The sequence below is a fragment of the Lissotriton helveticus genome, chromosome 5_1 (assembly GCF_964261635.1).
Source record: "Lissotriton helveticus chromosome 5_1, aLisHel1.1, whole genome shotgun sequence".
Classification (NCBI taxonomy): domain Eukaryota; kingdom Metazoa; phylum Chordata; class Amphibia; order Caudata; family Salamandridae; genus Lissotriton; species Lissotriton helveticus.
This window is the reverse complement of record NC_136065.1, coordinates 869,868,940-869,891,510: the sequence shown is the minus strand read 5'-3', so window position 1 is coordinate 869,891,510 and position 22,571 is coordinate 869,868,940.

Sequence of the window (22,571 nt, the reverse complement as noted above, 5' to 3'; positions counted from 1 at the left end):
AATGAAAAAGTAGACACTCAGATCGTTTCTTTCCTAAAAAATGCACTTGGTAGATCTCCCATAAAAATGTATGTACCCTGTCGCAAAATACCATAGACAGAAATTTAGAAATAAATGAAAAATGGATTCATGTGGCACTACACACCAACCGTAAACAATGATATGGTAGTCCATTGCAAATAGGAGCAATTGGTAACGACAGAGAAATAATAAGAATGTGTTCATGGAACATTAATGGGTTGCGAGGTAAGATTCACAAGGCACATATTGATTCTATAGTGGGAAAATCCCAGATTATAGCACTACAAGAAACATGGGAAGCCAATCCATTTTTTTTTTGCATGGATACGCCGGCTACTATGAACATGCAAAGAAAGAGCAAAGGTTCGGGCAAGCTAGTGGGGGTCAGGTAATATTTATCGCTAATACGTTACAGGTACACCGTGAGCAAGTGGAAGTATATAGCACGAACATCCTGATAGTCAAACTAAACTATAAAATAAATAACCAAAAATCCTAAACATTATATCTGATCACTGTATACATACTGCCTACTAATCTAAGCAGGGAAACAATTTGCGGAACCTTGAACAATGTTTTAATCAACATAATGCTGGAAGATCCTTTGGCAGATTTTCTGATTACCGGGGACTTTAACTTCAATCTTCTGTCTTCCCACATAAGAGATGATACAACGCAATCGCAAAATCACCAATGGTTAATTCCAGAGCAGGATCTAGGGAAAGATAATAACTCAAGTAAGAACGGAATGGGGAAAAAATTCGTAAAGGACATTGAAGCAATGGGACTTCGAATTTTAAATGGCAGAATAAAATCGGATGTGACTCCAGCATATAGTTACTTTGGGTATAATGCACATTCCAGGATTGATTACACCATGACCTCATTATTTATGTTTCACAACATTACCTTGTACCAACTAAAGAAAGTAAATGAAAGTGACCACACCCAGCAAATAATTATAATGAACATCGGAACAAATACAAACAAGGTTTATGAGATGGTCCAAGGGCATATTGGAACAACTAACTATACAAAACTATTTTGGAATGTTGAAAACAAAGAAGTAATGAATGAACAGGTGGAAAGGCTCGTGGAAGCATCCTTTAAAGACACTGTACTTGAATCTGTGATAGAGCAATGGGAAAATCTCACTGGGATGCTGATCAGGACGCAAAGTCAAACACAAACAAATAAGAATCAAAAGTGGAAAGAATCAAACAGGGATAAGGAACACCATTTAAACTTGCCATATACAATAATGAAATTGAAGAAAGATCGAAATAGGACTATTAGGTTAATGAAGAAACCGGGGGTAAAAGCAGAAAACCTGGGAAACTTGAAGCTACTAAATAAAAATTTGAAGAAGCTAATATGGGGTGAGAAAAATAAAGCAAAACAGGCAATTTGGGCAAAAGTATTGCACGCCAGTAAGCAGAAGAATCAAAGAGACTTCTGGAAAACTATCAATGGACTTGCTAGATCCAACAAGCAAGTAGTCTCATCACCGCTAACCGAGCAGGAATGGGATATTTTCTTGAGGAAACATCTAAATCAGGACACTATTCGGCCAACTTTACCGGAAATGCGACATGGGGGAAAAAATGATAACGATATGTTATCTTCCTCTCAGAATAATGATTTGGATACGCCAATACTCATAGAAAAAGAAGAGATAATCAAACTTATAAAAAACAGAAGAACGGTGCTCCCGGACCGAATGGGATACCTTTTGCACTCTTTAAAGAAAACCCGGAACTATGGGCGACCATCCTAGAGAAATTATACGTAAAAGTCATCCTAACAGGAACTGTACCCAAGTCATGGCAAGGGTCCCTAATAACCCCAATTTTCAAAAAAGGAAATTGGGCACTTGCAGAAAACTATAGGTTGATCACTTTACAAGATACGGATGCCAAGTTGTTTGCCAGAATTCTGCTGACTAAATTATCGGAATGGGTGACTGAAAACAAGAAATTGCCTTTAAATCAAACAGGCTTCATACAAGGCTTAGGAACAACAACAAATATTCTGGTTCTCACCCTAGTTATGGATAAGTCAATTAGACGGAAGCAACCTCTGTATCTTTGTTTTATAGACTTCAAATCCGCATTTGATTGTGTCAATAGAAAATTACTTCGGAAAAAACGTGAGAAAATGAAAATTCCACCTCCCCTTCTTAAGCTGATTCGCCTCTTGTATACAGACACCTGGGTGAGTGTGAGGATGGGGGACGGCACAACACCATCTAAGGAGATTGCAGCAAATGAAGGCCTGAAACAAGGCTGTGTTTTAGCCCCCCTTCTCTTTAATTTGTTTCTTGCCGACCTAACTGTAATACTGGACGAGGAAAACGCGCACCCCCCGAAATGAGCTGATAAGCGTCTCACGAACTTGTTGTATGCGGACAACGTCATACTTTTGAGCCATACAAAAGTGGGACTACAGCGTCTAATTAGGCGGACTCACATGTACTTGAAGGATAATGGGATGGTCATAAACGAGACAAAGACTAAGATCATGGTAGTTACCAAAAATAATAGGATAAGACTCAAGAGTAAATGGTTCATGGACAAGACCGAGTTAGAACAAGTAGAGGTATACAAATACCTGGGTGTGTTATTTGATGCGAAGGGCAACTTCCAACTACAAAAAAGGGACATCCAAAGAAAAGCGAATGCATTAACTGCAGCATTCAGAATTGTCCAGAAGTCACTTTCCAGCCTAACCTATGGCCCTCTTCTGAGTATTATTGGTGCAAGACTCCTACCGACTATCACATATGGTAGTGAAGCGGTAATGGGCAAGGATACTGAAACTCTGAACAAAATCATAACCAGAGCCTATCGGGTCGTATTTCGTCTTCCCGCGAACGCATCCCCAGCCCAAGTAAGGTTGGAGTTTGGACTAACTAATCAACACTATGCAAGGCAAGGCCATTTTATAAAAGTTTGGAACCAAATAAAAACTGACCACCAAAATGAAATATCGCTCCTGTTATGGACAGAATTAAATAACAACACTAACTTCACTGCATGGCTCTATCTTAGGGAAGCAATAAAGGATTTTGCGGTCACATCGATATGGGAAAATAATATAACGAAGACATCGTTTAAGAAAATAATTAATAAAACTGTAACCCACTTATCGATTTTAAACGATAAAGCGATCCTTACTAAGAGAAAACACGCTTGGGCGATAATTAACGGTTAGTAAAAGAAGGAAATTCTACAATATCTGGTAACACCCTGGACGGAAAAAAACAAACAGGTGCTCCTAAAAGCCAGATTTGGAATAATGCCAGGCCTGTGTCACCTTCCACCGTGGGAGAGATCGGTAACCCAAACGCAATGTAGACTGTGCAATAGTGGTGAGGAGGATAATCTGCATCTTCTCTGTACTTGCCCTGAACTCTTGCAGGAGAGAAAAACATTGCTTAAGTTTCCTTTCAAGGCACGAGGTATGAGGACATGCAGGAAGGCCCTGATTAAGTGCCTGCACTCGAATTATATCATTTTAAATGCTACGTTTGTAAAGTTCCTAAGGATAGTTAAAAGGAAACTAGGAGTTGTAACTATTTTAAATATTTAATTGACTACAAAGCTGATGTAATGATGTTTTAAGTGTTTTTATACATGGTTATAGCTTTTACTGTTTTTTTTTTAGATGTGTATATTTGTAAGATTTTAAATAATCAACACAATAAACTATTTTGTACTTTGTACTTTGTACTTTGTGTGTGTTGGAGGACATGAATTCAGGCTACAAAATCCAGTTTGGAGAGTCACCAGTAGAAAGTATGCTAGCCACTCCATGCTCTCCACATTGTTGAAAATCCCTGTATCAGGATACTCTAGGCTTGGGGAACACAGCAGCAAACTTTCCTTTTTCAGAGGTACAGAGAGGTCTAGGTTGCTACTGAGTACTGTTCTTGATGCAGAAACCTTCAGTTGTAGATTTGAAAAAGATTAAAATGTTCAAGACAGTCACACTATTAAATCCATTATTAATTTCAGGAGACTATCTAATTAGATCATCGAGATGCATGACTGTGCATGTAAATTCTTCAAGATTTGAAAGAGTTCCTAAGATTCTCTGCATCAGGAAAATATCTTCAGTTTAAAGTCCATCTTCAGTTTCATGCCCTACTGTTTCATATAACATATATCACAAGAGTTGTCACAAAACGTTAAGTGCCAATGCTAGGTATTTTAGATCATTAGGGTTTTCATACATACGCATAATTACATATAAGGTTATTTGATTATTCCTCTTTTTCCAAGAGGCCCATGGATGTTCGAGAAGTGTGCAACATTCTTCAAATCCATTATTTTACTGTAAACCTAACACCGTTCCAATAGCTGCTGTTCATTGGAACATTCATACATAGAAATCTGGGATTTGTTTTTCCTCCCTCCACCAAGAAAATGGAAACTGATATGCTGTTTGTCTGCTTTGATAAGTGTTTAAAGAGATATTTCAGCATGTGTTATCATGGTTCCAAGGACGTGGTTTACAAGTCTTATAGATAATGAGACGTTTTTGCAGTTCTGCTCCCTTGAAATCAGAGAACTTTGAAATGAAAGTGCTGGTGTTGCGACAAATCATAATAAAACTTCAGTACTCTGCAGCCAACGAACTACACAGATGGATCATCAAAAGCGCAGACAAGCTTGCCCCCCTCCGCAACCCAGAGACATCGTCCCAGGAAAGCCACCTGGTTTCCAGATGCACCTACAGACATCTCTAGAAAATATGGAGAAACAGCAAAACATCGGAAGATCGGACCACCTACCAGAAGGCCATGATAGAATACCACCAACTCATCAGATCCACCAAGAAGACCTACATCCAGAACAAAATCCTCATCAACTCAAAGGAACTCTTCAGCTTAATTCAGGAATTCACCAAAGCCCCAAGCAAAGCTTTGGACGACCTTTGCAACAAACTTGGCTCCTACGTCCATCTGAAAATCAAGTCCCTGTACGACAACTTCAACAAACACTGAAACCACTCCTTACTCCAGCAATGACAGCCAGCCTACCATCTCTGCCTGGACTCCGGTCACCACCGAAGACACCACCAACACCATGAAAAGCATCCACTGAGGAGACCCACAGACCCCTGCCCACCGCACATCTTCCACAGAGCTATCACCGCCATAGCACCTGTGCTATGATGCACCATTACCCCCACCTTTGAATCCAGCACTTTCCCTGATGACTGGAAACACGCAGAAGTGAAGCCCCTCCCCAAGAAGCCCTCGGCTGACACAACGGACCTGAAGAACTACTGACCCATCTCTCTCCTACACTTTGCAGCCAAAGTCAAGGAGAAGATCGTCAAAATCCAGCTAACGAACTTCATCGAAGACAACTCTATCCTTAACCCTTTGCATTCTGGATTCTGCAGCAACCACAGCATCTAGACCGCCCTCCTCGCCGCCACAGACAACATCCGCACCCTCCTTGACCAGGGACACACCGCGGCCCTCATCCTTCTTGATGTCTCTGCAGCCTTCAACACCGTCTCCCGTCACAATCTCACGGACAGACTCCACGACACCGGCATTCAGGGAATCGCCCTCGACTCGATCCACTCCTTCCTCACCGGCAGAACCCAGGGAATAAAACTCCCACTCTTCCTCTCCAAACCAACAGAGATCAACTGCGGAGTACCCCAAGGATCGTCGCTCAGACCCATGGTCTTCAACATCTACATGGCCCCTGTCGCCGCCATCGTCAGACTGCATGGACTCAGCATAGTATCCTATGCCGACAACACCCAGCTCATCCTTGCCCACATGAAGGAACCCAACAGCACCAGTCTCAGCTTCCAGGAAGGAATGAAAGACATTGCATCCTGGATGAGCAGCAGCTGCCTGAGGCTCAACTCAGAGAAGGCAGAAGTCCTCATCATTGGACCCACCCCCTCAGCTTGGGACAACTCCTGGTGGCCCACAGCCCTCTGCAACCCACCTACTACCAGGGAATATGCCTGGAACTTCTGCATCATACTCAACTTCTCCCTCCAAATGACCCGACAGATCAACACCGTCCCCTCCACCTGCTTCAACACCCTCTGCATCCTTCAAAAGAACGTCAAGTTGATCCCCCCAAATGCTAAAAGGCCATCACCCATGCACACATAACAAGCAAACTGGGCTATGGAAATGCCCTCTATGTCGGTATCAACAAATCCCTGCTCCACGAGCTCCAAACCATCCAGATCACCGTGGCCATGCTCATCCTTGGCATCACATGGTATAAACACATCACCCAACACCTGTGAGATCTCTACTGACATCCAGTTGAGAAGAGAACAACATTCAAACTGCTCACTTACACCTATAAATCCCTCCACAACACCAGACCCCTATACCTCAAAGATAGAGTCTCATTCCAGGTACCCAAGAAAAACCTCTGTTCTGGCGACCTTGCCCTCGCTGAAACACTGCACATCCGTAGAGCCAGAGAGGGTAAAAGAGCCTTCACCTACATCCAGCATAGACCTGGGAACAAGCTTTTGATCAACATCAGACGCCCTGACTCTCAACACCTTCAGGAGAAACCTCAACACCTGGCTCTTCGGCTGATTTGGAGCTGCACCCTCTCCCCCCCTCAGCAACTTGAAACTCTCACTGGTGAGTAGCACGCTTCATAAACCCCTGTTTGCTTGATTGAGTTGTGATTTTTAGAGGACGATTTAAATCAGAATCTTCTGGTAGATACCTCACCTGAATTGAATCTCACACCAATTGAAGTGGCAAAGGTTGGCGAGCAACTCTGGGGTAAATCTTAGTGCAGGTACTGTAGAATCAGACCTCCTTCAACTGAAAAATGTTTATTGTCAATTTAACAATCTCTTTTGGTTTTAATCCCTCTCTCCTGAATAACTAGAGTCAGAACAAGCAACAAAGTAGAAAAAGTGTCACTCACCAAGGAACAAAGTGCTGAAACTATTAGCACTAGCACAGGAGATTGGTATATGGGCAGAGAACCATATGCTGCCTCTGACAACCATCTATCTGCTGCAGAGGGAAAATGTGCTTCTGGATTAGCTGAGCAGGTTTTGCACACATTGGTATCGATGTGCTTATGCCCCATACTATTTCAGATGATTAGAGTCTGAACAGAGGAAATGTCTCTCCTCCCCTAACGTTGTTCTCTAGTACTGCTTTATAACACATGTATAAAAATTATATATATATTCACTGAAAAAAATAAAGGTTAAAGTAACGTTATTGTTAGGGGAATAATGCAGTACCAACATTAATATTACGAACAAAGAAAACACCATAATTCACCATTTATAGTTAGCAGAGATAACTCTAACTTGAGTCCCACCATGCACTGCTTATGACCTCACATACTACATTGCTCATGACATGTTCTATGACATGACATGTTCTCTAACATAGAGGCAACAAAGGATCTCTTTCAAGACTGGCTTACACACATCCTTGATAGCTGCATCCCTGCCAAGCTTACCTCCAGGAAAAAACTCAGACCAACCCTTGGGTTAATGAGTCCCTGACCCAGGCGAGAAAAAATTGAAAGCCGCTAGAATGTACCTGGAGACGCTCTTATGATCCAGAGGCAAAAAAACAGTACTGCACATCCATCAAAGCCTATCATAGACTAAAACAGATATCTAGGGCTGATTATTTTGCTTCTACAATCAGGGATATTAATAACCCCTCAAAGACAATTTACTCTCTTCTGAATGACTCGAAGAAACCAAACTCGGGAGACAAATCTCCCATCACTTCAAACATCTAGTGAGATGAGTTGGCTACCTTTTTTTTTATTGACAAGGTAGGGAATATTTATTTAAAAAAAATCAACAATGAGTGGTAAAGTAAGTGATAAGGAAAGGCTGAAGGACATTGTAAACTGCAAGGAAGGGATTAGCCTTGTGGCTCCCTCTTTTCTCTCTTTCCCTTTACTATCCCAGGCAGAGATGGTGATCCTATGCAACAGAATTAAATCAGGTTCCCCAATGGACCCTATGAAACCTGAACATATTGGTAAATTTCAAAAACACCTTCTTCCAACATGTCGTGAACTGATCAACCTTTCATTGGCTACGGCGACTGTACCGGCTGCATGGAGGCATGCCAAAGTAGCGTCACTGCTGAAAAAACAATCTCTGGACGTATCCAAACCAGAAAACTACCACCTACATCTTTCGTTGCCTGTTTATGACTAAAGCAATGGAATGGCATGTCAATTCCACTCTGATTAAATTTATATAATCTAATGAAATATTGGATCCCTCTCAGAATAGTTTTAGATCTCTCCATAGTACAATGTCTGCCTTATTGGCGGTTACAGAACATTCAAGGAGTTCGTTAGATGAGAGAAATTCTGCAGCTCTAATTCTTCTTGACCTCAGCACCACGTTTGATACGGTATCTCATGAGATCCTGTTACAACACTTACAGGAAATAGGGGTTGGTGGGGCTACTTTTGCCTGGATCACATTATCTTTGTATGGTAGATAATTTCAGGTCACTGCACCCATTAAGCCCAGTCCAAACCAGTTCTGGGGGGCGCTTTGCAAGTGTACAGCAACATTCATTGTCAGTGTGAGCCCTGGCTCCAGACACACCACAGGGGGGCGGAGCTATCATTGTGGAAGGCAGACACAGCCCTATTCAGGTGCAGGTGTTACTCCGCCCCTCACTCCAAATGCAGAGCAGGCCTATTCAGCCTAGCGCTGACTCATCCAGACTCTCTGGAGCAACTTTACCTCCCCAGTCCATGTCACACCTAAGCCAGACAGTCAATACACATCCTGGCAGCAGCACACTGGATGGCTGAGCAAAAAAATTACCTACTTTCTAAAAGGGGTATTTTCAAACACAGAATGTAAAAATCACCCTCACTAAAAGATGCATTTAAAATTCTAAGTTCAAGCATACTAAACTTTATTTTGTGGGTGGCACATTATATGCAAGTCCACTATCAGAATTTGATTTACAGGCCCTTGGCGCACACAGTGCAATGTACTAGGGACTGAATAGTAAATCATATATGCCAATCATGGAATCACCAATCCAGAAGGGAGAGCATATGCACTTTAGCACCGATCAGCAGTGGTGAAGTGCCCAGGGTCATAAAACCACTAACAACAGGTCTAAAAATAAAAATAGGAGGAAGGCAAAAGGTTCTGGGATGACCCTGAGAAAAGGGTGAATTCCAACAGAACCCCCTTCCAGCCTAAAGCCAGGGTAGACTTATCAATACCTTGATGGGCTTCCCTGCTCTGGGCAATAGAACATGGACCTTGGTCCGCAACTGCAGGGCCATATTACAGTTCTACACCAATCTGAACACATTTGGATCCCTCTGTCCATACTCTCAGGCCCTTTAGGCAAACCCATGGGGAACCCTCCTCCTCAGCTGAGGACACCATTTGTGCAGCACCTAATCTTAGGTTGCTCACAGGTGTGTCCCAACAGACAGAGCGTGCCGGCATGGCCAAGACAGTGGTGCGGCCTAGTCCACTCCCAGGGGGGTGACTCGTGTCCCCCTCCCAGGTGTTATTATGTCCACCTGGACAGCGAGCCACAGTGGCCATGGACAGTTGTCAGTGATGAGACCCAGGCCTTGTGCCTCTCAGGGTTCTCAAACCTCTGTGGTGTCAGAGAATGGGAGGCAGAAGACCCAGGTGCCTAGCACCCTTTGTCCACTCTCCCTCCTGTCAGGTCAAGTATGACATCCTGACCCAGATCCGCCAGCCCAGGGTCTGTACCCGGCAGCTGGACAAGAAACTAGGGTAGGCTTTACCACACCCGGTCTCCCGCCTTGGGACTCTGCACCCTCCAACCTGGAGCGGTCCCCCCTTTTAGAATTGTCAGGTTTCCTGCACAATTTGCCCACTAGTTCAGGGGTTCTATCCTGCAACTGGGATTAAGCCTGGGATCTGTACCCTTAGATTGGGTTGGGTTCAGGGGTCAGGCTTCGCTCTCTACGTCCTCCTTACTGGGGCCCTACACCCACCCACCTGAAGCAGTGCCCCCAAAAGACAAACCGGTAGGGGCACTGGTAGCATTGGCCCCTTCCTCCAGGTCAGGGGTGATACCCTTAACCTGGCCCCCCAACCCAGGGTGTGCACCCCTAGGCTGGACCTGTGCCTGGCAACCCAGGTGTTCTGGGGGAGTACACTAACCCCCAGCTACATGATGACTAAACTGAAACCAATGGTGTTTGGGATCAAACACCTTGACTTAATAAATCTGTAGTGATACCCGAATTAGATTTATTGTGATATGCACCCTGAGGGCACATTAGAGATGCCCACTGAAAACCTACTGGTCTTCTAGTGTGCTGGTAGACTGGTATCACACCTGTAGGAGAGAACCTGTGCTCTCAGGGATCACACACAATGCCTTCTTTGGTGGAAGGTGCTCACACCTCCTACAGCAGGATGGCCAGTGAAATAGCATGTCAAGGCCAGAAGCTTCAAAGCCTCTGCCGCCTTTGATGTGCAACATCCACTTCTCCCCGACCTTGGAAACGCTACCCCTTGCCCTGGAGCCCATTTGGCGCCAGAGGAGGAGGGAAATTAGTTAGTCAGAAAAAGCCTTAAAGGTGGGCCACCTGAAGGGGACAGTCGAAGAAGGGTTTCACAATCTTGGGTTTGGTAAAACCTCAGGGCTAAATTGCCCATTAGTTACTACCCTACACTCCCTTAAAGGCCCCTAAAGTCTGTATTTAGGAGTCCCCCTGACACCAGGAAATCAGAATCGTCTACCTTGGAACTGAAGAAGGACTAAGACGATCCGAAATTGCAAGAACTGTGGATCAGCTCCGAAATTGGCACCAAGCCCTGCCTGGCTGCTGCTGTCTTGACAATTGCAAAGACCCGACTCATCCAGAAGCGGTGCAACCTCAAGGAGGATGTGGAGGACAGCCAGAGCTTCAACAACCAAGCAACATTTCCCTTGGGGTACAGCAGACACTCTCCTGCAGCTGCAGGCACCAACTGCAGTAGTCCGGTAATCCGTTTTGCTGATCAACGGGTCCACTGAGGAGCATCTCTCCAGGAGGAGGTCACCAAGGTTTTATGAGGTCAACCCTGTCTCTCCAGTGAGTGTACAGATGCTATACCCTCCTGGAGCCTCTCAGCACGAACAGCCTGGGTGCCGGAGCACTTGCAACAACCAAGGCGTGCAATGCCAAAGCTGACCTGCCGGTGAAGGACTTCAGGATCAACCAGGCATGCACTGAATGTGGTCCTGCTGTTCTGTTTTCTTTCCTTTTTCAGGTTACCCAAGCAAAGTGTGAGCCTCCAAAACAAGTGACCTGCCGGACTAAACACCTTTGCACACGAGCCCCTAAACCCAAGGGAACATATGGCACCCCATTGCCCCTGAGACCCTCAAGCACCAAGACCCCCTTTAGGTTCTACTGGACTTGTTCCCACGTGTCAGATTGCACCCTTTCTTCCACAGTCACTTTGCCACTGACTTTAACGCGTAGTGCTCAAGACTACCAATGGAACCAGCACCTCTGCACCTGGACTCACCAGAGCAAGTAAAACTGAACTCCCGGTGGTTTCTTGGACCTTGGCCTCTAGGCACCATAAGTCCCAAAAATCATCCTCCACAAAAGCTCACAACTATATTTTATCCCTTAGGATAATACAACTGCATTTGAGGCTCATACCTAAAAAATCATTATTTTCTATATTTTTGCCTGATTGTAAAAATTCTATCTATGAAAGTAGTTACCAGATTCTGATTATCTCGGTGTCTAAAATTACATAAAAATCTGTATTTTCCCCCATCTTCTTCTTGACTGTCTCATTTATTGTGTGTACAGCAAATGCTTAACACTACCTCTGATAAGCCTAAACTGCTAGACCACACTACCAAATATAGAGCACTTGGGATTATTAATTTAAGCAATGTAAACCAATAGGAGCTGTCTGTACGTATTGCATAGTGTGCCATTACATTGGTACCACCACATGAAAAAGGCAGCTTCCTACACCTGCTCTGTCGAGGCCTGGACGCAACCAGGTCTGCAGGGTGCTCTACCCAATGTCCCTAGGGTTTCTGTTTCCTCTAATCTTGTTTATACAATGGTTAATTAAAAAAATCCATGCTGTGGTATTCAAATAAACAAAGAAAGTCGTGATGCTTTGCATTCAAGTATTCTGAATGAAATTATCAACTTAATTTTACTCTTTTAGCATTCCAATCATGTCAAAGAAATCATCTTGTTGAAACAACATAAGCTGCTATTTACAAAAACAAATGTAACAAGATCCAATGCATTTCGGGTTCCACTGAACCCTTCTTCAGGGGTTAATGAATGCTTATTTTTTTCGGACGTGATCTTCGTGACTTGAAGTTCCGTGGCGTGGCACTGAAATGTAAAACATTGTAGAACTGTGTATAATAATTTTTGTATGCTCCCAATGTTCGTACATGCAGAAGTATCTAGGATTAGCACATCTGGCAGATTGAGAAAAGATTGGTGAATATAGGAAAGGTCATGATGTGAAAAAAGAAACCATGTTTATGTTACCAGGTGGTACCCCAAAATTTTGACCAAGTGTAGGAAGTGTACAATTGACTAAAACCCACATGCGCACAAAGGTAATATGTGAAGATAAACCACCTAAGTGATATACTGTCAGACTGTAGAAAGCCAAAGGAGGATGAGTGTACTCACTCGATACGAAACCGTAGAAAACGGAGGCGGAAATCTATCTGACACTAGGAGGACAATCTCCGTGGTCGAGCTAGAGGTGACAATAAATATGGGTAAAATAGTAGTCACTAGAATATGAAGCTCTGTGTGCAGTAGCGCCCATTCAGAAAAAGAACCCTGAAGCTTAACCTTGTTATTCTAAAATGGGATTCAGAATCACCGCCGTAACCGGAAAAAACGTTGCCAACAAGCACTAGGGTTTCAAGCAGGCGTCTTCGTGATACCAGGGCAGGCTGCCTCTGGAGTGAAACTCTGAAAAAATGGGAATATATGCAAACGCATGTTACCACTTAAACGGGAGCCATCATCCGTTGCTAGATGTGCTCCGTAATTAAACAAGCCAAATGTCTTACCCGAGTAAATCTCCAAGTGGCTTCCGTGACCGTATGTGCCGTGCGTAGCTGTTAAAACAGTGCTGCAGAATGAAAAGACAGATAGCTTTCCTTAGCTAAGAAAATTAATAGCTAAAGTGTTAGATGGATAAAACACGCTCGTGAGAAGGTGAGCGTACCTCGGATTCGTACTCCTGACTTCCGACATACAATACTTGCAGACTTCCGGTATGAACATCCGGTCTACCCACAGTCTCTGATTTAAAGGGACGCGTATTGAAAAAACTTTATTGACTAAACAGTGTCACTGCGTGTCAAAACCTAACACCGTGAAAACCTAACACCGTGAAATCGCTCTCGCTCAAAAATGCTCTCATAACAATAAAAAAAAAAAAATTAAAAAAGACCAAAAAAATAACATAAAATAAAAAGGGGAGGTAAGAGGCCTGCGTGTTCTAAACAAATGGTGTGAAACCGTGTATTACTGAAAAAAGTGTAAACAGAATCAGAAAAGCATGTCCGTACTGCATAGATTCATTAGCGAATCCTTTCCCGGCTATGTTTACCATGAAAATATAATCACTGTGGTTATGAATAATTGCTGATTGTGTGGTCAAAGAGATGAAGACAGATAGAGATTGAATCCAATGTGCCAATCCTTTACAAAAGTCATCAGTGAATTATAATCTTGTAGTAACATGAACACTTTAACTGTGAACAAATAACCACACTTGAGTTACAAATAATGTCAAACTCTCAGTATTTGTATAAAAATGATGAGCTGTCATCAAATGGATTAAAAAGTCATATACATAAGACACTGTTTTCATTATCACCAGAAAATTAAGGATCAAGATCTGACTCTTAATGTCTTGCCTGATTATATCAATCAACATAGTTACATTAGTCGTGGGTTACAAGAAACACAGTAGTTCATATTGGTCATTGAGACCACCGGGATTCATTGTTCCTAAAAATTTTATCCAGAATTAATTTAAATTAGATTAAGTATTAGATCACTTTTGATTAAATAGAAGTGCAGGTCTTACACTTACAGAGATTCCTACACCTGTAATGCATGGTCTGTGGCACACCCCCTAGAGCCACCCACCAGACCAAGGAGCAGAAAGGGTCCTGGGTAGAGACCGCAGGCAGTGAGTCTTGGGGCCTCTTGGCCATGCAGCACACCAACGCAGGCACTATGGTGCCTAGAGGCCAAGGTCCAAGAAACCACCAGCAGTTCAGTTTTACTTGCCTGAAGGATGGAAGCGGGCGGTGGTGCTCCCTATTCAGAAAAAAACTAATATTAGCTTGGAGAAGTTAGACAATCTCCGTCCCATCTCGCTGCTACCCTTTTTGGCCATAGTGGCAGAGAAGGCCGCTAACTCCCAACTCATGGCCTTTGTGGAGGAAGCCAATCTGCTCCATTCGACGCAGTTTGGGTTTAGATCACTCCACTCGACGGAGTCAGTGTTGCTGATGGCTGTGGAGGCCATAAGACAGGGGGTGGATGAGGGACAGACTATGGCCCTTATCCTCTTAGACCTGAGCGCGGCCTTTGACACTGTAGCACATTTCACCTTGCTGCAGTGTCTGAATAAGGGTGGGGAATCAGGCGCGGCGTTGAGGTGGATTCAGTCCTTTCTGAATAATCGAGGATTCCAGGTTAGACAGGGTGAGCACTATTCTAGAGTGTTCAATCTGGATCAGGGTGTGCCTCAGGGATCGGCCCTGAGTCCGACTCTATTTAATCTCTATGTTTCCCCTGTGGCAGGAATAGTTGAGGGCTACGGTATGCGAATCGTGTCGTATGCCGATGACACGCAGCTGGTCATCTTCCTGTCACGGGCACCTGATCTGACGGCACCCAACTTCAGAGCCTGCATGCAGGTGCTTGCCTCCTGGATGTCTGACAACTGCCTGAAGTTGAATGGTAGCAAGGCAGAGGTGCTCGTGGTGGGGGGGGGGGGGGGCGTCTGTGTGGTCCTCAGCTTGGTGGCCACCCTGTTTAGGACCGGTTCCCACGCCGTGTCAGCAGGCAAAGAACCTGGGCGCGTGGATGGACTCAGACATGACATTTGCACCACAGATTAGTCGAGTGGTTGGGGTGTGCTTTGGTGTCCTGAAAAGTCTACGGAAAATCCTGGACCTCCTTCCTACTGATGCTAGACGGACACTGGTGCACGCCCTGGTCACCTCATGACTAGACTATGGCAACCTCTTGTATTTAGGTGCCACGGCTAGGAGCTTAGATCGTCTGCAGGTGCTGCAAAATGCTGCAGCCCGGTTGGTCCTGAGGCTCCCTAGAAAAGCGGCCTCGAAGGCCGCCTTGGAGGCTCTTCACTGGCTGCCGGTCAGGAAAAGAATTGTGTTCAAGGCCCTATGCATGTGTCATCGTATCATTAGGGGTAAAGAACCCAGTCCCTTGCAAAGCCTTATTACTACATACAGGCCTGTGCGGTCTCTTTGATCGACCGGTACTGACCAGTTAGTGATTCCTAAAATTCAAAAGGCCCGGATGGGGGGTAGATCTTTCCGGCTCCTAGCAGCAAGGAGTTGAAACAAACTCCCGCTTGGGCTCCGTTTGGAACCTTCGGAGGCCAGGTTCAGAGGAAAGCTCAAAACTCATTTGTTCCTTCAATAATCGAGGCGCAGCGAGCATAGTTGAAGGTCTGCAGCTCTTACTCATCACAGCGCGGGGACACGCCGGTGTGTGTAACCAGGCGCTTTATAAGCTTCCATATTATTATTATTATTATTATTCTGGTGAGTCCGGGTGCAGAGGTGCTGGTTTCATTCTTAGTCTCGAGCACTACACATTAAAGTCAATGGCAAAATACCTGTGGAATAAATGGTGCAATCTGACACATGGGAACTAGTCCAGTAGAACCCAAAGGGGTTCTCAGTGCTTGAGGATCTCAGGGGCAATGGAGTGCCATCTCTTCACTTGGGCTTTGGGGCTCGTGTGCAAAGGTGTTTAGTACGGCAGGTCACTTGTTTTGGAGGCTCACACTGTGCTTGGGTAACCTGAAGAGGGAAAGAAAACAGAACAGCAGGGCCATATTCAGTGCAGGCCTGCTTGATCCTGAAGTCCTTCACCGGCAGGTCGGCTTTGGCATTGCACGCCTTGGTTGTTGCAAGTGCGACGGTACCCAAGCTATTTGTGCTGATAGGCTCCTGGAGGGCCTAGCATCTGGACACTCACTGGAGAGACAGGGTTGATACCCTAGAACCATGGTGACCTTCTCCTGCAGAGATGCTCCTCGGTGGACCCGGTGATCAGCAAAACGGAGTACCAGACTAGTGCAGTTTGTGCATGCAGCTGCAGAAGAGTGGCTGCTCCAACCCAAGGGAAATGTTGCTTGGTTGCTGAAGCTCTGGCAGTCCTCCACATCGTCCTTGAGGTTGCACAGCTTCTGAATGGCAGCAGCCAGGCAGGGCTTGGTGCCAATTTCGGAGCTGATCCACAATTCTTGCAATTTTGGATCTTCTTAGTCCTTCTTCAGTTCCAAGGTAGACTATTCCGATTTCCTGGTGTCAGGAGGACCCCTAAATACAGACTTTAGGGGCCTTTAGGGGAGTGTAGGTTAGTAACCAATGGGCTATTTACACCTGGGGTGATAAAATCCCCTATACGGCCACTTCCTCTGAAGAGTGGCCGTAAACTGACCCAGAGTTCCAGTTTATGAAACCCAAGATGTTGAAACCCTTCTTTGACTGTTCACTTCAGGTGACCCACCTTAGAGTTTCTTCTGACTAACTAATTTCCCACGTCCTCTGGTGCCAAATGGGCTCCTGGGCAAGGGGTAGGTCTGGGGAGAAGCGGATGTTGCATATAAAAGGCAGCAGAGGCTTTGAAGCTTCTGGCCTTGACATGCTATTTCACTAGCCATCCTGCTGTTGGAGGTGTGAGCCAAGCAATAATCTGCGGGTACCCCCACCGCCGTCCGCCCCCCCCCAGGCATCCGCAAGGCCACGTTTCAAATGTGTGAGCCCCCACCCGCACTTCAGGAGAGGTAAGCAGTGGATTGTTGATGCGAAATCGAAAGATAGGCCTCAAGGGGGTTGGTAGAGACTGCCATTCAATTGAGGTGGGGAGCGATGCAGAGCCCCACTGGAAGCGATACGCTCCCACCCGCCAGAGGCTCAGCAATGATGCAAGGCTGCTCAAGACCTAGTCCAGCAAGAATCCCAGGCCGCAGGAAGTGTGCCCCACCCAGGTCCCGCAGTGGCAGCACCAAAGCCCACCTCACGCAGTGTCAGGTATACTCCAAGGCGTGGCAGTACCTGGAGGTGTGCCACCCAGTAGGAATTGTGTAGTTGGACGCACTCTTGATGTGGACCTTGCTGGTCCCTTGGGAGCACTCTACTGTCATTTGTAGCTCACACATAATCCTGATTTGTGCCAGCCCTACTGGAGAAGGCCCTTCAAGGTGGAAGGGATACCTAGACCTGGCAAGTCAGAAGGGACAGCGTGTTTTCCTTGCTTTCCCTGTTATGGAGCTTGAATCTTGAACCATTGAGTACAACTTTAACTTCCGGGCTGATCTGATCTTAGCATTACTGCCGGGCATTGCTTGCACCCTGGGCATCAGTGGGTAAGATGGGTAAACGTGATGCCCGCCAATCTTGACTTCCTTCCAAAAGCAGGAAGACCACATGCCAGATGGAAATGGAGCATCACAGGAGACAGCCACTGCCATTTCCATGGAGGATATTAGTCGCATGACGATCTCAAACAAATTCTTGTCAATGTGAAAACCAGCCTACAGACCATTGATGCCAAGCTAGATCTCATGGCCAGCCACCTTGACAGGTTGAAAGAACGTGTCGACAAGCATCATGTCTGTCTGGGGGGGGGCACTAGAAGGCGTACGGCAACATGGCTGCACCCTAGTGAGGTTCTGCCTGGCTGAGCCGCGATCCGACTAATATCTGCCTGCAAATTTGTCATATGGTTGCACAGGGATATGCATCTGATGAGCGGAATCCCCCTTCTTAAACTGGTGCCCTTTGATGCAGCCCACAATTGCTGAAATGGTTGAATACTTGCTATTAAGGCATGCTGATGAGAGACCTTGAAATGGCGGTGCCCTTGGGCGCTTTGAGACGGCTGCCATCCCTGAGTTGGTGTGCCCTTTTCGCTTTGTGGAAGCCTGCCTGCCATCAAGGATTGGTTTAAAGAGGACGAAGCTTTGCCCCTGACACCATCGCGCCCGCTGGGGGAGCTGCTCTGGGCTACGTGCGGCCTTGAGGAGAGCAACAAGAGCGGAGGACTCTGGTGCCTGCGGCGGCTGCAGTGGAGGCGGACCCCTGTTCACCCGGCTCTGTAGGTGGTGAGTGCGCCGTGGCCTATCGCTGGCCCGTAACAAGCGAGGCGGGTGCGGGCCTGGTGTGGGCTGCTTCCCGCGAGCTGCATTAAGGTGCTGGGGGTGCGGGTGGTCCAGGGTTTCCTGTGTTCGGCAGTGGCTCTATCCGCATTAAGAACTGACACCTGGCTCCCTGCCCCTGGGGTGTCCCGCCTACTGGTTCCTCTCTGGGGGAGATTGGAGCAGACTATGCCTCTTTTTTAGTGGGGTGCATAGCGATCGACTCCCTGCCAGCATTTCCATAGATAAGCCTGCACCTTCCTACATAACATCAACCTGGCCCCAATCTGTCACTTTCATGGTCATCTTGCTGGGGGATACATTGGGAGTACGTTGTGAGGCACCGGCATAGTCCCGCTTGTACCGGGCGTGCTGTGGTGCTCTAAATTGCCCTACTTGCTGTGACTGTGGGGCCAGGCCCGCGGCCAGCTGGTGATCTACCCGTTAGGTGCAATGAACTGAGTTGCCTGCCCACGCCTGACAGACGCTCCCTTGGCGCTGCCTCTTGACTGCCACTGCGGGACCTGGGTGTGGCACACTCCCTGCGGCCTGGGATTCTTGCTGGACTAGGTCTCGAGCAGCCTTGTGTCATTGCTGAGCTCTGATGGGTGGGAGCATCTCGCTTCCAGTGGGGGTCTGCATCGCTCCCCACCTCAATTGAATTGCAGTCTATACCAACCCCTTTGGGGCCAATCTTTTGATTTTGCAAAAACAATACACTGCTTACCTCCCCTGAAGTGCGGGTGGGGGCTCACACATTTGAAATGTGGCCTTGCGGACGCCTGGCGGGTGGACGGAGGTGGAGGGTACCCGTGAACTATTGCTTGGCTCTTACAGTGACGCTGAGAGGACCGGACTCCACCTCACCCCTCTCAGTCTCTTGGTGACATGGGCAGATCGGACAAGACACAGTCTTGCCTCACGTTTGAGGCACAAAGGCCTGCTAGGATGCCACAGAAAGCCGCCTCGGACTCCGAAGCTGACGCACCGGAGGGGAGACCTCTACCCTTGAGGAAATGCTCTTGGCAATACAGCGCAGCCTCCAGACTATCGAGGGTACGACGGCAGCTGTCAATCATCGGCTCGACCACATGTCCTTCCAACTGGAAAAACAGAACACCCGCATGGGGAAAGTCGAGCAGCGAGTCTCTGCAACGGAGGACGGCCTGAGTGAAGTCGACGGGAATACCCTCAACATGGAAAAAGTCTTGTCCATCATCCAAGCTAAAAAATGAGGACCTGGAAGCACACTCTAGGCGTAACAATATCCGTATCACTGGGCTGCCTGAGTCCACCAATGTGAGCAAAATGGAGACCTTCATTGAAAAACTGATCACAGACCTTTTTGGTGCAGAGCAGCTGTCTGCCATGTTCATTGTAAAGCGGACCCATCGCTCGGTGGCTGCTCTTCGGGTTCCAGGAGCTCCCCCTCACCCCATTATTGCGAGAGTACTGAAATATAGGGACTGTGATGCCATTTTACATTTGGCGAGAGAGAAAGGCACCATTAAAAACCAAAGCAACAAACTCTCCTTCTTTCCTGATTTCACAGTTGCGGTCCAGGCGGCGAGACAGGAGTTTGCAGATGTCAATAAATGTCTCCAGTCCGAGGGTGCCCCGTATGCTATGCTCTACCCCTCACATTTAAAGACTGGCCCAGATGGAAACTTTCACATTTTCAACAACCCCAAGGCAGCCTTAGAACATGCAAAACGCCTTAAGAGAAGGCGTAGTGAATCCCGAACGCCATCTGATACGGAGGAACAGTAGGTTTCTGTGGGGTACGCGTAGGACTCTTCTACTGTCCGGATGATTCTGATTCTCCTATGGTATATGTTAAGTCACGATCAGCTACCTATTTGTACATCTTGTTTCATTCTCACGCACCTGTGGACTTGGTTAGGATTAACTGTGTTATACATGCTTTCATATCTGGTGTGGGTTCCATGACAGTGTATTTCGCAGGCACAACCACAGCGTCCTGCTCAGCCACCTCCTGCTAGACGGGAGGGCAGTTGCACTCTAGCCCCCTTGTATGGGTATACCCCAACTAAGGTTTACATTATTGTTTGTTTGTTGGGGAGAGGCGGGTTGGGTTGGGATGGCTTTGGCGAGTTGGGGACGCTCAAGTGGGAGGAAGAATGAGGGGTTACACATGGGAGGGCACCCTCTGGCACTGTATGTTTTATGTTTTTTGCACCTTATCTGTTCTTTCATTGTACTAGTACACAAAAGGCTCAAATATCTGTAATTGCTAGGTTCCATCACAACCTACTGACCAGATAAGTGGTATCACACGCCTTTTAACCTGGAATGTCGAGGTCCTCAACTCCCCAAAAAAGATCAGGGCAGTATTTGCTTAATATTCAGATTGCCTTCCTGCAGGAGACTCATCTCACGAAATTGTCAGAAATGTGGGGGTACGATGGGCTGGGACACGCATAGCTTCCTCCTACTCTAGTTATGCACCTGGAGTGTTGATATTGATTAAAAAAGGGGTACCATTTCAGGTTATACACACTGAGGTTGATGACATGGGTCTAGTTGCACTGGTGCACGGCCTGCCGGGAGGGACGAGTGTTCTGTTTGTGATTGTGTATGGGCCGAATGTTGATGACCCGGCCTTTTTCGCGGACGTTTGGTGCCGCATCTCAGTGTTCCCTGACGCTGATATCATATGGGGAGGGGATTTTAATGTCTGTTTAGATGTGGATGTGGATCAGATGGTTAGTGACTGCGCCCAGCCTAAACAAGCTACAGAGCCTTTGCTTGGCTTGATGGATGCTGGATGTCTGAGGGATGTCTTGGGTCTACAGCACCCAGGTTCGCGAGAGAGCACTTTTATTTCATCTGTACACGGAATGTGGTCCCGCTTGGACGTCTGGCTGGCAACAGAAGCAGCATGTGCTTGGGCAGTTGGGGTGCGTCATTTGGCCCGGACGCTATCGGTCCATTCTCCAGGGCTCCTGGATCTGCAGGTCCGAGCATGTGAGAGGCCGTCATTCCAGTGGCGATTGCAACAGTCCTCCTTGACGGATTCAGTCTTTAAATCCATGGTTGGGGAGGCTATCTGCAATTTGTTTCAGGACAACGCTGGCTCAGTTGATAGCGCAGGTACAATATGGGAGGCCTTCAAGATCACTATCAGGGGGATCTGCATAGGAGCGCAGGCGCAGTATTCATAGACTGGCAAGTGAAATTTCCGCCCTCGAAAGAGCCGATGAGTTAAACCCGTTACCTGAAGCGTTGTCTAAGATTCGCAAGTTGGTTACTGAGCAAACAAAACTGGTCACCAAGAGATGGTACACCGATCCAGACGTAGTAAGGCCCGATACTATGGAGAGGGGGGTCGACCTAGTCGCTCCCTCGCTCAGCAATTAGCAGCACCACGGTACCAAGAGTATATCATGGACATGCTTGATGAGGCAGAGGAATCTCACTATGGTACAGCGGCCATCAGTGAAATCATACTCGATTACCATACGGCTCAGTATTTAGATGATGCCGCGCTAGGCTAGCTGGCCCCTGGGCATCGAGAATACCTTATCCAGTGGTTTGATGAGAAAGACGTGAAGATCGACATCATGTCCCTCCCCACTTGCAAGGTAGCGGGTCTAGATGGCCTTCAGAGCGAGTTTTGTAAGGCGTTTGCGGCCTGGCCCCCAGACTCCTTGAAGTCTATGCCAAAGTGTATGCCACGGTGTGTCTGCCACCATCAGTACGGGAGGCTCTCTTGGTGATGCTTCTGAAACCTGACAAGGTGTCCAATCAATGTGATTCCTACAGACTACTCTCGATGATTAACATTGATACCAAAATATTGGCAAAAATTATCGCCCTTCGTCTTCAGCCCTTGATCCCCTTATTGGTACTTCCCAATCAGTCAGGTTTTGTGCCTGCGAGATCCACTGCGCACAAATTGCGCACTCTCTTTGCCACTCTCCACTACTTCAACTCAGATTTTCAGGCTGTGGTGGTGCTCCTCGATGCTACCAAAGCTTTTGACTCCCTCTCTTTGGAGTATATGTTTACTGTTCCCACAAGGATGGGATTCCCCCCATTCTTTTACGCTGGATCAGGGTCCTGTATACCGAACCTGCGGCCAGGGTTCGGGTAAATAG